Source organism: Rhinolophus sinicus, linkage group LG14 (genome assembly GCF_036562045.2).
Source record: "Rhinolophus sinicus isolate RSC01 linkage group LG14, ASM3656204v1, whole genome shotgun sequence".
In the NCBI taxonomy this organism is placed as follows: Eukaryota; Metazoa; Chordata; class Mammalia; order Chiroptera; family Rhinolophidae; genus Rhinolophus; species Rhinolophus sinicus.
In genome coordinates, this window is record NC_133763.1 from 23,525,832 (window position 1) to 23,538,632 (window position 12,801).

Below are 12,801 nucleotides of genomic sequence, written 5' to 3' on the forward strand. Positions count from 1 at the left end.
ACAAAACCACCATTACTGTTCGGTCCAGCTAACGACTGGAGAAAATGTGCACTTAGTACCATTTACTATAGCATTTTGAGGCATGACTTTGGGGATGCAAGGTCGGTGAGAGCAAAAGGAAAGGCCTTTGGTTAGATTCTCTCCCCCTTTCTCTCCTCCCTCTTTCTTCACCCTTCCGCATCTTTCTTTTCTCCCTCCTCCTCTTCCTTTTCTAACTCCCTACTCAAAGTGTGGTACTTGGATCAACAGCTTTGCTAAGTAGGAGCTTGTTAGAAACGCAGAATCTTGGCTCCTACCCAACCTACTGCGTTAGAATCTGAGCATTAACATTCGTTCAGACTCTATGTACTCTAAATGTGAGATGCAGTGCATGGAAGGGTCTGTGTTCACATCTCGTGATTCTTTAGAATTTGGATATAAACCTCCTAGATCGCTTTTGCAACTCTTGTTCTTCCTCTCCCTCTTCTCATCCTCTCTTCCCTCAGTCCTTTCCCACCTCCCAAAGTGCCTAGAGCTCCACCTGCCAGAGGCACAGAAGGTGGATTTGGTTTCTAGTTTCCATTGGGATAGGTGTCTAGGAGAGACTCGGATAGTGGGGGAAGACTGAGGGATCCCAGACCCACCTCAGGCTGGGGGGAGAAAAGGCCTGGCCGAATTGACTTTAGTTGTTTAGTTGTGCTGGGATGGGAGCCCAGGACTGTGTTGGATCCCTTAACACAGACCCTCTTTCCTCACTCCACGTGTCCATCTTATTCTCTGCAACACAGGCCTTTCCACCTTCCACTTGTTGCTTAGGAGACCTCAGAGGCCAGGATGAAAGTACAATCCTCCCTCCCTCCCTCCCTCCCTCCCTCCCTCCCTCCCTCCCTCCCTCCCTCCCTTCCTTCCTTCCTTCCTTCCTTGTTCTTTCTTTCTTTTTCTTGGAAAGTAGAGGGAAGCATTAGATTTCGAAGTCAGAAGACCAGGGTCCTAGATTCAGCTAACTTTGGGGAAGTCTCTTTACTCTTTAAGTTATCAGCTTCGTTTATAAAAATCCACTCAATGCCTTTTTAAAGTCGTCTGCCTTATTCAGGCTCTCATTTTTGAGAAGCTCTTAGGGCTTCTTGGTCCACAAACATTTAGTGAAGTTACAACTGGAACCTAACTCAGTCAATCCAAACAGCCCCCTCAAGCAAAACAAAAAGACACTTTTTCTGATTGTGAAAAACAAGAGCGTCGGGTGCCAAGAAAAATGAAGGCGGAGGCGGGATGGAGAGAATGAAAGGGACCGGGGTGGCTCCGCGCAGGAAGGGGCGAGGCGTGGGTCGGGAGGGGGGGAGGGGGGGCTGAGCTGCCGCTCTCCAGGGTCCTGAAAGCAAAGCGGCCTCCGGCGGCCTCGTGGGCTTGGCGCTGTTCCGCCGCTCTGCAGTCTCCAAGTTTTCTTTCTGCGGTGGAAGTTTTGTGAGAAGCGATTGTCAAGAGGGAGGGAGGAAACCTAGCAACCCATTCTCATTCATGAGGCCCTTTTTGGGAAGTTGCCGAGCGAGTTGGCTGATTTGTCTTTCGGTCGTCTGTATGCGTCCAAGGAGAGAGTGGAGATCAGTTTGCATTTCCGAGTAAGTTCACACTGTTTTGCTTCCCCTCATTACCTTTTGCTGGCGAATGGGGTCGTTCTCCTACTATTTTCATTCTTCCGGTTCAGATGCTTGTCTCCCCACCCCTGCTTTCTGGCATAGGGTGCTTATTTTAGCGGTTAGAGCTGGGAGCTCGGGAGACTCCCGGAGATGCGCCAACAGCTTACTCCAGGGGGAAATGTGCGATTTGGAAAGCGCTCAGGGCTGGATTTGGCGCCCAGCGTTCTTCTAGCTGGGGAGGAGAACAGGGGACGCGTCGCCCCTGGCTGGGGTTTGAAGTGGGGGCTCACCCGGGGGCCAAGTGAGCTCAGCCGCCTCGGAGCTGCTGGACCTGGGCGCGTAGCCGTTAACCCGGTGCACACCTGCAGGGGGCGACAGTCCAGCGGCCACAAGAACCTTAGGAACACGATCACCGAAGCCCGGACTCTATGCTAAGGAAGTCAAGAGAGAATTCGCTCGGTCTCCCGCCACCCAGAGCTTGACTAAGCCCACCCACACTACCTTCCGGACCAGCCTTCACGCAAGGGCTTGAACAAAGCGGAAAACGCTGAAAGTGAGTGGCAGACACGCTTCTGCGACGCACGCCCCATTTCTAGGGGCCCGATGGAAGCTTTGTGGATCTTTCGTGGGTCCCAGAATTTGCGTCCCCAGGTCCTGTTTTCAAATGGTTTTGCGAGAATATGTGAACCTGTAATCTGACTCCTCTCTCTTTTCCTCTCGCCCCAGCCCTTCTTCCGAAGTCATTTGCACACCCCTTCCCCCGGTATGCTTCATTAGGCATTTTGCTTCGGTCCTGTGCTTCAAGACAGAGACTCTTGTGAGGGAAATAGTGGAAATGTTCAGGCAGAATTAAAGTCCCAAACTCAATCCCAGAAACGCAAAGCCCGGCTCCTTTACTCCTTTGGAGACATTGACCTTTCACCCTTCCCTAGGTTAGTCTTTTTCCTCCGGATCTGCATCCCCTCCCAATTCTGGCTCTAGTTAGCCGGGGTGTGAAGCATGATACGTGGAGGGTGCTGAAATTCCTTTGGCCCTTCTGGCAAGCGCAGAGCTAGGTAGTATCAATGTAGCCACAATATTCCATCTGAGAAAACTTCATCTGAGGAAAGACAGTCAACTGCCGTAGTGCTGACCACTCCAGAGAGTCCTGTCTTCCTTTCAGGTCAGATTCTCGATGACAGTCTGAGTGTTTCAAAAACACCAGCCACAAAAGGGAATCATCTTGGAATCTGTGTTCCTGAAAGTGCTGCTCCTTAGGAATCAAGTGACTTAGGGAATACTTCATTCTGATGGATTGTCCACATCCCTAATTAATCATGTTGGCTGCCTATTGCACCATGCAGAGGAGAAAAATCACAATACCCCAAATCAATACAAAGTCTCACCCTTTGTATTGCAAATTTTCATTCATCCCTAAATAGTCACATTCATAAGGGAAACATCCATAGCAGAATTAAACTGCTTTTTAACCTCAAATTTCTGAAAGCCTTTAGAAATAAAAATCACAGTTAGAATGTAATTTGAAATTAGATTTAATTTCATGAGATGACCTATTTTTTCCTGAATTTTGCTTTTAAAATCATATTTGCTGTAGTTTAGCCATAGTATACATTTTTATTTTCTGTTAATTGGAAAAATTCTTCTTCCACTTGATCTAAGAATCTAAATGCCAGTGATTGAAAACTATAAAGTCAAATCTTTGCTTGTCATTTCGTGTTGGAAAGCAACAACATTAAATAAACTAACCAGACGATGGATATTAGAGTCACAGGTTAATGTTAATTTGAGGCCAACCAAGCTATTGATAACATGTTTCTATTAAGGTTCACTTAGAATCTCAATGTTCCTAATGAAAGTGCAACTGTTTCAAAGAATATCTGTGCAGCTTGTAATTAGTTCTGACTTCATTTTCAAAAATAACTTTTTAAGTGTATTTTGCCTGGGGCTTATATGGAGGTGTCATTAGGAGATGTTGTATGACAGAGCAATGATAATGAGGAAGGTGGGGCTAATAACTGCTACTTTGAGGGCTACTTTGCTGACAAGTATGTCCAGGGAAGAAAACACTTGCAGGCTCTGTCTGCTCTGTTCTTGCAGAGATAACTGGGCTCTCTGCCTCACTTGGTATTGCTACCAAGTGAGGGGCTTAGGATAAGAAGTGGGTCTTTATTTGCATATATCCATATATTTATTTGAATTATACCCAAAACTGAACTCTTGATTTTTCTCTACAAACTTCCTCCTTCTGCAGTCTTTGCCATCTCAGTGAATGGCAACTTGATTATTTTTGTTCAGGTCAAAAACATTGGAGCATTCCCGACTCCTCCCTTTCTTTTACACTTCAGTCAAATCCAACCATTTCCCACATTCACAGTTACCACCCTGTTTTATTTGCTGAATTAGGTATCCCCAAAATTTATATGTTGAAGTGCTAACCCTCAGTACCTCATAATCTGATCATATTTGGAAACGGGGTTGTTACAGATGTAATTAGTTAAGATGAGATCATGCTGGAGTAGAACCGGCACCTAATCTAATGACTGGTATCCTTATACATATAAAGGGGAAATTTAAACACAGAAATATACACAGAGAGAATGCCATGTGAAGATGAAGGCAGAGGTCAGAGTGATGTGTCTACAGGCCAAGGGATACCAAAGATTGCTAGCAAACCACCAGAAGTTAGAAAAAAGCATGGAACAGATTCTCCCTCAGAAGGTATTTGGCCACTAGACTGAAACATAGAAACTCCAAGTTTCCAAGTTGCTGGCTTGCCCTGCAGATTTCAGACTTTCCAGCCTCCACAATTGCATGAGTTAATCTCCCTCATCTCTCTCTCCTCCCTTTCTTTCTTTCTTTTCTTCCTTCCTTCTTTCCTTCCTTCGTTCTTTCCTTCCTTCCTTTCATCTATCTATCTATATCACGTATATATCCTATCGGTTCTGATTCTTTGGAGAACCTTAACTAATACACCCTGGTACAGGTTTTATCTTTCACCTGTACTATTGGAATAGCCCCCTAACTAATATTTCTATTTCCTCTTTGCCTCATTCTCCCTTGTAGTATAGTCTCAATACTGATGCCAGAGTTATTCTTCAAAATGTAGGTCAGAGGATGTCACTCTGCAACTTCAAACTTTCTATTGACTTCTTATTTCAGAGTTAAATCCAAAGTCCTTACATTGGCCCTCAAGGCACTACATGAATGATCCCACCCTACCTCTAAGATTTTCTTTTCCTGTACAGCTGTTTCTACAATACTGGTTTTCCATAGCACTTAGAGTCTGGGTAAAGCCATCTGACATACTATATATTCACTTGTTTATTTATATGATTTTGTTCATTGCTATATCAATAGTGACTACAGCAGTGTTTAGCCCTTAATAAAATGCTCAATAAATTTTTTTGGAGAAATGAATTAAAAAACAGACTCAAATATTACTCAATCATAAAAAGGAATGGAATTCTGATACATGTTACAACATGGAAGAACCTTGAAAACATGCTAAATGAAGAAAGCCAGGCACAAAAGAATAGATGTTGTAGGATTCTATTTACGTGAGATACCCAAATTAGGCAAATTCATACAGGTAGAAAGTAGAATAATGGTTGCCAGGGGCGGGGGGGGAGAGGATAATGGGAAGTTATTGTTTAATGGATACAGGATGATTGGATTGATGAAAAAGTTCTGGAAATAGATGGTGCTGTAGGTTACACAACCTTGTGAAAGTATTCAATGCTACTGAATTATACTTAAAAATGGTTAAAATGGTAAGTTTTATATTATTTATATTTTACCACAATTAAATATGACACTTAAAGATGTGAGCTGTGAAAAATTATTATAATGTTATTGACTATATTCCCTATGTTGCACATTACATCCCCATGGGTTATTTTATAACTGAAGGTTTTTACCTCTTATTCCTTTTCACCTTTTCACCCATTCCTCTATCCCCTCCCCTCTGACAACCATCAGTTTATTCTCTGCATTTGAATCTCCTTCTGTTTGTTTTGTTTGTTCATTTGCTTTTGTTTTTTTAGATTCCATGTATAAGTGAAATCATATGGTATTTATCTTTCTCTGTCTCTCTAGGTCTATCCTTGTTGCAAATGCAAGATTTAATTATTTTTTTAAATCAATGAGTAATATTCCATTATATATATATCTCACACCTTCTTTATCCATACATCTATCAGTAGACACCTAGGTTGCTTCCATGTCTTGGCTATTGGAAATAATGCCTCAATGAACATAAGGGTGCATATATCTTTTTTGAGTTAGTGTTTTCTTTTTCTTTAGGTAAATACCCAGAAGTGGAATTGTTGGGTCATATGGTAGTTTCAATTTTATATTTTTGAGGAATATTCAAATCCGTGTTCTTTCTTCTGTAATATTCTATACCTCCAGAGATCAGGAAGAGAATTATTACCACATAAAATATCAGACAATTGAAAATTTCAAAATTCGTTTTTGAAATTCAGTGATGTTTTTGTGGGATCTCCAGCTCTATAAAAATTGCATGTGTCCAAACTACTATATATTCTTTTGTCATGAAGGCTTTCAATTAAAAAAAGTTTGTATATATATTCTTTTCTTGTTTTTTTACCAAACAAGCTATTCCTAGGGAATAGTAGGCAGTACCTTAACAAAAATCCCCATTATATTTTGCATATTTATCTTTATCATAAAAATAATTGACTTTTTTTACTCTGATGTACAAATATTTACAAAATGTTCTCATATATGTTATTTCACTAATCATTGCCCTTGGCCCTACCCCCAGCTTTTAATGAGGAAACTGCAGACCAGTAAGGTTAGATGATTTCTGTTAGGACTAGTAAGCAGAAGAACTAGTAAGGAGAAGACCACCAGCCTATGCCTCCTGACTGTGATGCTTCATGACCCCATATCCAGGAGACTGGATCATTATTTACTGATGCAGATGACTGTAACTGATGACAGTGACACTGTTGACTCATATTCCTAATGCCTATGGTAATTTCTAGTTGTCATTAAGTACCTTTAACCACATTTATTCTCTTAGACAAAAATTATAACTTCTCATTCTTCTCATAGTCAGCATGTAATGAGAATTCCATGACTTGTTATTATTCCAAACTTCCACTGGAGATTAAACTACCGACTTCAACTCTATGGGTACTATTAGGTCAGTTAATTATATGGCTACTAATTCCCCACTTATTTAAGTAAATTGGTTAGTGCTTTGAGGTCCTAAAAGAATACTACCTCTCTTATAATGACCGTATTTGCCTAAAACTAAGGAATAGTATTTTAGGTACTACCAGAGCATTAGAGATCATAGAAGCCCCTGACCTTTTAGATAGTTAAGAACACACACTAAAGTGCAAGAATCTGTCTTACAACATCAGATGCCTTTGGTGAGCTCAATCCATGGATTCCAGAAGATTGCTCCTGTGTTCTAAAATGAAATGCAATGTAATTGAAACTTTCTATAATTGCCAAATTTCTATTTATTTCAAGAAACCTTGTAATCTTAGTGCAGCAAAACTTTCCAAAGTGATTGACAGTCATAGTATAATCTAATTGTAAATCGTACATCTATTTTTCACTTCGTATACTGTTTCTCTTAAGGAGATATAGAACAGGTCAACAGGGTTCATATTGTAATATTTCATCCTAAGGGTTTTTAAAGATTGATGTCAGTAACTATGAGAAATTAAAAATCCTTTCATGAAAATCCTAAGAGTTGGTGGAGGCAAATCCAAGCTTGAAAAATGCAAGCATGAGAAATTCAGGGGATGGAACTGTTCAGAAGAATCAAGTCTTCTCTTTTTTAAGATATATACAGAGGGCATATACATTTTAAGATGTGTACATTTTAAGAAAGGAAAACTGTATTAAAATTGTAATAATATATACCAATAACAAAAGATGAATACAAGTTACATTTGACTTCTGCAATTGCAAGAGATGCTCAAAGTGCTCAAAGCGTGCAGACTCTTCTGATTACAGCAAACTACTGCTTGAGCAACATGGACCAAAGTGCCAATGGGTCCATTTGTATACATTTTTTTTTTGGCACCCTGGGTATACTTCCAACACTGATGTCATTTGAATCCTAACATTTTACCCAGACTCTACTGTTCTAAGGTGCCTAGTAAAATGAAGGGAAAAGGTTGGCAAAAGAGTAGTGGAAAAGCCATAGAGGGAGGAAGGGGTGGCAAAGTCAGGAGATGGAAGCACTACCACAGTTTCCCTTGTGATTTTTGGATAAGTCTGCACTCGCCTGGGCTTCAGTTTCCTTTTCTGCACAGAGAGATTTAGTGAAGATGGTCTCTAGGGTTTTTAACAGCTGACTTCTGGGTTCAGTATGGTGCCCATTGTCTGACACACTCTCCACTGCCTTCCTCTGGTACACGCACACAGACCTACACCAACTCTTCACCCTACCTTAAAGCAGAGAAGCAGAGCAGAACCCTCAGAGGGAGCACCAGAGCCAGCCTGACTCCCCAAGCATGCACTTAGCAACACCCCCAAGGCGACTTCTCCAGTTCTCTTAATTAAATTACAGCATTCTTTTTACACTGTTCCTTCCTTGAGCCTACACTGTGCCTTTGTCCACTCTAACCTGTTCCCTACCCTGCAGATGGAGTGATCTTTCTAAAAGGCCAATGAGATCATGTTACTTACTTCCCTCCCTCTAACTATGTGTTGGCTCCTCATTTCTCTACAGGACTTAATGTGGCATATAAGACCTTCACAATTTACATCCTCATTAGAAAATACAAAACTTGAGTTGAGACGCAGTAGTTTGCAGCAGTTTCCAGCAGACTGCCTAGCCAACCCTCCTCTTACTTTAATAAATTTTCCTTCTATATTTCTAAAAAAAGACCTTAGTTTGATTTGTTGATCTGAACTGTTTACTTACCCATCTTTCACACTCTCCCTTTGTATTCAAAGCTCCAATCATATTAAGGTTCCTTCAGTTTCTAAAAATTCCCTTTTTTATTCTCATTCTTGGCACTTCTGTAAAACTGCTCCCTCTGTCCAAATAATGCCCCTTTCCCAATCTGCTCCTCTTCTCTCCCAAGGCAATCTACTCAGCCAGCAAGTTTCAGCTTAGATGTCATTTCCTTCGGGAAGCGTTCCCAAGTTGAGTTAGCTACCTGTCTGATTTCTCTTACCAAAGCACTTCGGGCACTGTATTGTGGTCATCTATTTCCCCATTAGACTCTAAATCCTGTGAGTGTCAGAACTTCGTTTTATTCAGACCTGTGTCTCAAAAACCTAAAGCAGCACTGGGACTTAATGTTTGTTCAATTAATATTTGTTATATGAATGAGCTTAGAAATGACATGATCTGGAGTAGATAATTATTGAAGCTGGATAATAGGTCCTTAGGGTTTTATTATGCTATTAATGTTTCACTACTTTTATGTATATTTGACATTTTCCATAATAAAAAAAGATTTTTTAAAAGACATGACTTTATAAACACTGTGTCTCATCTCTTCTTATATTCCAATAGACAAGAAATAGAAGCTGCCACAATTCCACGTCCAAGCATCACAGGAATGGGGTTTGTTAAAACTGGTGTTCAGAGAAGGCCTGATGCAAAAGGGAACATGGGCAGGTCTTCTTTGAGGAGCCTGCATTCCATTTGTCCCCATAAGCCCTGGGCCAGATCCACAAATTTCACACTGGGAGAGCACAAAAATAAACCAACAAGATGGCAAGGACCAGGGAATAGCTTGTTCCATCTAAAGTAGACAATTTGTGACAAGGCTCAGAAAGGCTGCATGGGCTTTATGGCTTTTCTAGTGGTTCCTAAGAAACTGAGCTTTGTGTGAGCCTCACTCAGGCGGGGCCTTGTCATTCTAAGGCTTTCTCCCTTTCTGGCTTGGCTGCTGGGAGAATTTGTTATTGGTCATTGATTTCTTTGAGTAGAACTTGACTGAATTGAATCACTTTGCTTGGCATTTTTAAAGGGGTGTTTTTCTTCAGGAAGCTGGATTTTGGCACTGCCTTTACACATTTTGGGGCCATTCAGGATTCATAACGATCATCAATTTCCTTCAAGGCATGAGATATTTGGCTTAAAAAAAAGAGATTTTAACAATGACTTTAGCTTAAAGAAGTGAAGAGAAAACTTAATATCTCTGATTAAGGTTTCACGCACATGATGCAAATGAAGCACAAAGATAACGCATTTCTATCCACTAATCAATTGGCCAATTAATATTGACTGGGCTCTTACCGTGTGCCCCGTAGGTGTGAGGCTCCATCTGTAGATGGAAATAACTATGTTAGCAACTCTTGTGGGATAAATTGGCTACAAACCAAACGTGAATTCCAGAGGTTCCCCAGGATGGCAGCGCAGGATGAATGGGAAACTTCAACCCATGGATGCAGATTATTTTTCAAAATTCAAAGTATATCAATTTAAAAACAAAATAAAAACTAATGAAAGTATATGTGACAGGTATTATTGTCTTGATTTTATAGGTGATAAAATCAAACTCAAGTAATTAAACCCAATTTGGACCTGAATTAAAAAACCAGTACTTCCCTTTCCAAAGACATTGCTCTTTATGTCATCATACTGCTTGGGGATAGTTTGTACCTGGGTACACCGAAAGGAAGCACATGACTAAACTTTTTCAGTTGGGAAAAAGTTGTTTTCAGTTACAACTATAATGAGATTTCAGTTACAACTGAAACTTGACTTTTAGTAGTTTGAAATCCTGCAGCACTTAAGTTTCCACCAGATGTCACCATTTACCATTCATTTACTCCCTCCAATAGTGCTTTTAAAAAGTGTTAGGAAGGACCGAGCAGCTCCTCTTGCTCTTGGGCTTCTCAGCATGGTTGTTGCATTCTGGTGTGAGGTGGAGAGCTGTGAGCTCCGAACCTTGACTCCATAGGAAGGAATTTGAAAGTATAGTAAGCCCTTTGCTGCCCTGATTTCCTAAAATCCAAAGGCATTCATTTTCCCCCTACCCTTGTAATTTTGTATGTCTAAAAAACAGCCTATTTTTAAAAATAATTTTTAATATTTCAGTTACAGTTGACAGACAACATTATATTAGTCCCAGGTGTATAATATAGTGATCAGACATTTATAAAACTTACGACATAATCACCCTGACAAACCTAGCATCTATCTAACACCATACACAGCTTTTACAATATTACTATTTCCCTATGATATACTTTATATATCCATGACTACTTTGTAACAACCAATTTGTATTTCGTTTTATTTTTTAATTTATTGTGGTGACAATTGTTAGTAAAATTACATAGATTTCAGGTGTACAATTCTGTATTACGTCATCTATAAATCCCATTGTGTGTTCATAACCCAGAGTCAGTTCTCCTTCCATCACCATATATTTGATCCCCCTTACCCTCATCTCCCACCCCCCACCCACTGTACCCTCTGGTAACCAGTAAACTATTGTCTGTGTCTATGAGTTTTTGTTTCTCATTTATTTGTCTTGTTCTCTTGTTGTTTTTGGTTTATATACCACATATCAGTGAAATCATATGGTTCTCTGCTTTTTCTGTCTGACTTATTTCGCTTAGCATCATACACTCAAGATCCATCCATGTTGTCACAAATGGTTCTATATCATCTTTTCTTACCGCCGATTAGTATTCCAATGTGTATACATACCACAACTTCCACTTTATCCATTCATCTATCGAAGGACATTTTGGTTGTTTCCATGTCTTGGCCACCGTAAACAAAGCTGCAATGAACATTGGCGCACACGTGCCTTTATGTATAAATGTTTTCAGATTTTTCGGTAGATACCCAGGAGAGGGATTGCTGGGTCATATGGTAATTCTATTCGTAATTTTTTCAGGAACCTCCACACTGCCTTCCATAATGGCTGCACCAGTCTGCATTCCCACCAACAGCGTATGAGGGTTCCCTTTACTCCACAGCTTCTCCAACACCTGTTACTATTTGTCTTGTTGATGATAGCCATTCTGACTGGGGTGAGGTGATATCTCATTGTGGTATTTATTTGCATTTCTCTGATGATTAGTGATGTTGAGCATTTTTTCGTGAGTTTATTTGCCATGTGTATGTCCTCTTTGGAGAAATGTCTCTTCAGGTCCTCTGCCCATTTTTCAATTGGGTTGTTTGTTTTTTGTTGTTGAGTTGCATGAGTTCCTTGTATATTTTGGATATTAGCCCCTTATCGGAGGCAATGTTTGCAAAAATCTTCTCCCATTCAGTTGGTTGCCTCTTTATTTTGTCGATGGTTTTTTGGCTGTGCGGAAGCTTTCAAGTTTCACATAGTCCCATTCATTTATTTCAGCTTTCACTTCCCTTGCCTTTGTAGTCAAATTCATAAAATGCTCTTTGAACCCAAGGTCCATAAGTTTAGTACCTATGTTTTCTTCTATGCAGTTTATTGTGTCAGGTCTTATGCTTAAGTCTTTGATCCATTTTGAATTAATTTTGGTACATGGTGACAGATAGCAGTCCAGTTTCATTCTTTTGCACGTGGCTATCCAATTCTCCCAGCACCATTTATTGAAGAGGCTGTCTTTCCTCCATTGTATGTTTTCAGCTTCTTTGTCAAAAATTATCTGTCCATATTTATGTGGTTTTATTTCTGGGTTCTCAATTCTATTCCATTGGTCTATGTGTCTGTTTTTCTGCCAATACCATGCTGTTTTGATTATTGTAGCCCTGTAGTACAAGCTAAAGTCAGGGAGTGTGATACCTCCAGTATTGTTCTTTTTTCTTAAGATTGCTTTGGCTATTCGGGGTCTTTTGTGGTTCCAAACAAATCTGATGATTTTTTGTTCTATTTTTTTAAAAAATGCCATTGGGATTTTGATGGGGATTGCATTAAATCTGTATATTGCTTTGGGTAATACTGCCATTTTAACTATGTTGATTCTTCCAATCATGAGCACGGAATGTCTTTCCCTTTCTTTGTGTCTTCTTCAATTTCTTTCAAAAAAGTCTTATAGTTTTCAGCATATAGGTCCTTCACATCCTTGGTCAAGTTTATTCCTAGGCATTTTATTCTTTTTGCTGCAATTGCAAAAGGAATTGTTTTTTGTACTTCTTTTTCTGAGATCATTGTTAGTATATAGGAATGCAGTAGATATTTGTACGTTGATTTTGTAGCCAGCAACTTTACTATATTCATTGATTGTTTCTAATAGCTTTTTG

The 12,801-nt window shown here is 40.0% G+C and overlaps 1 long non-coding RNA gene across 1 annotated transcript; it reads left to right on the plus strand.

The window, feature by feature from the left end:
- The first annotated feature begins 1,341 nt into the window (after positions 1-1,341).
- LOC141568578 (uncharacterized) lies at positions 1,342-9,079 on the plus strand. Its single transcript, XR_012491738.1, has 2 exons — positions 1,342-1,595; positions 1,982-9,079. It is a non-coding gene; the product is annotated as an uncharacterized LOC141568578 (long non-coding RNA).
- The last annotated feature ends 3,722 nt before the right edge of the window (positions 9,080-12,801 follow it).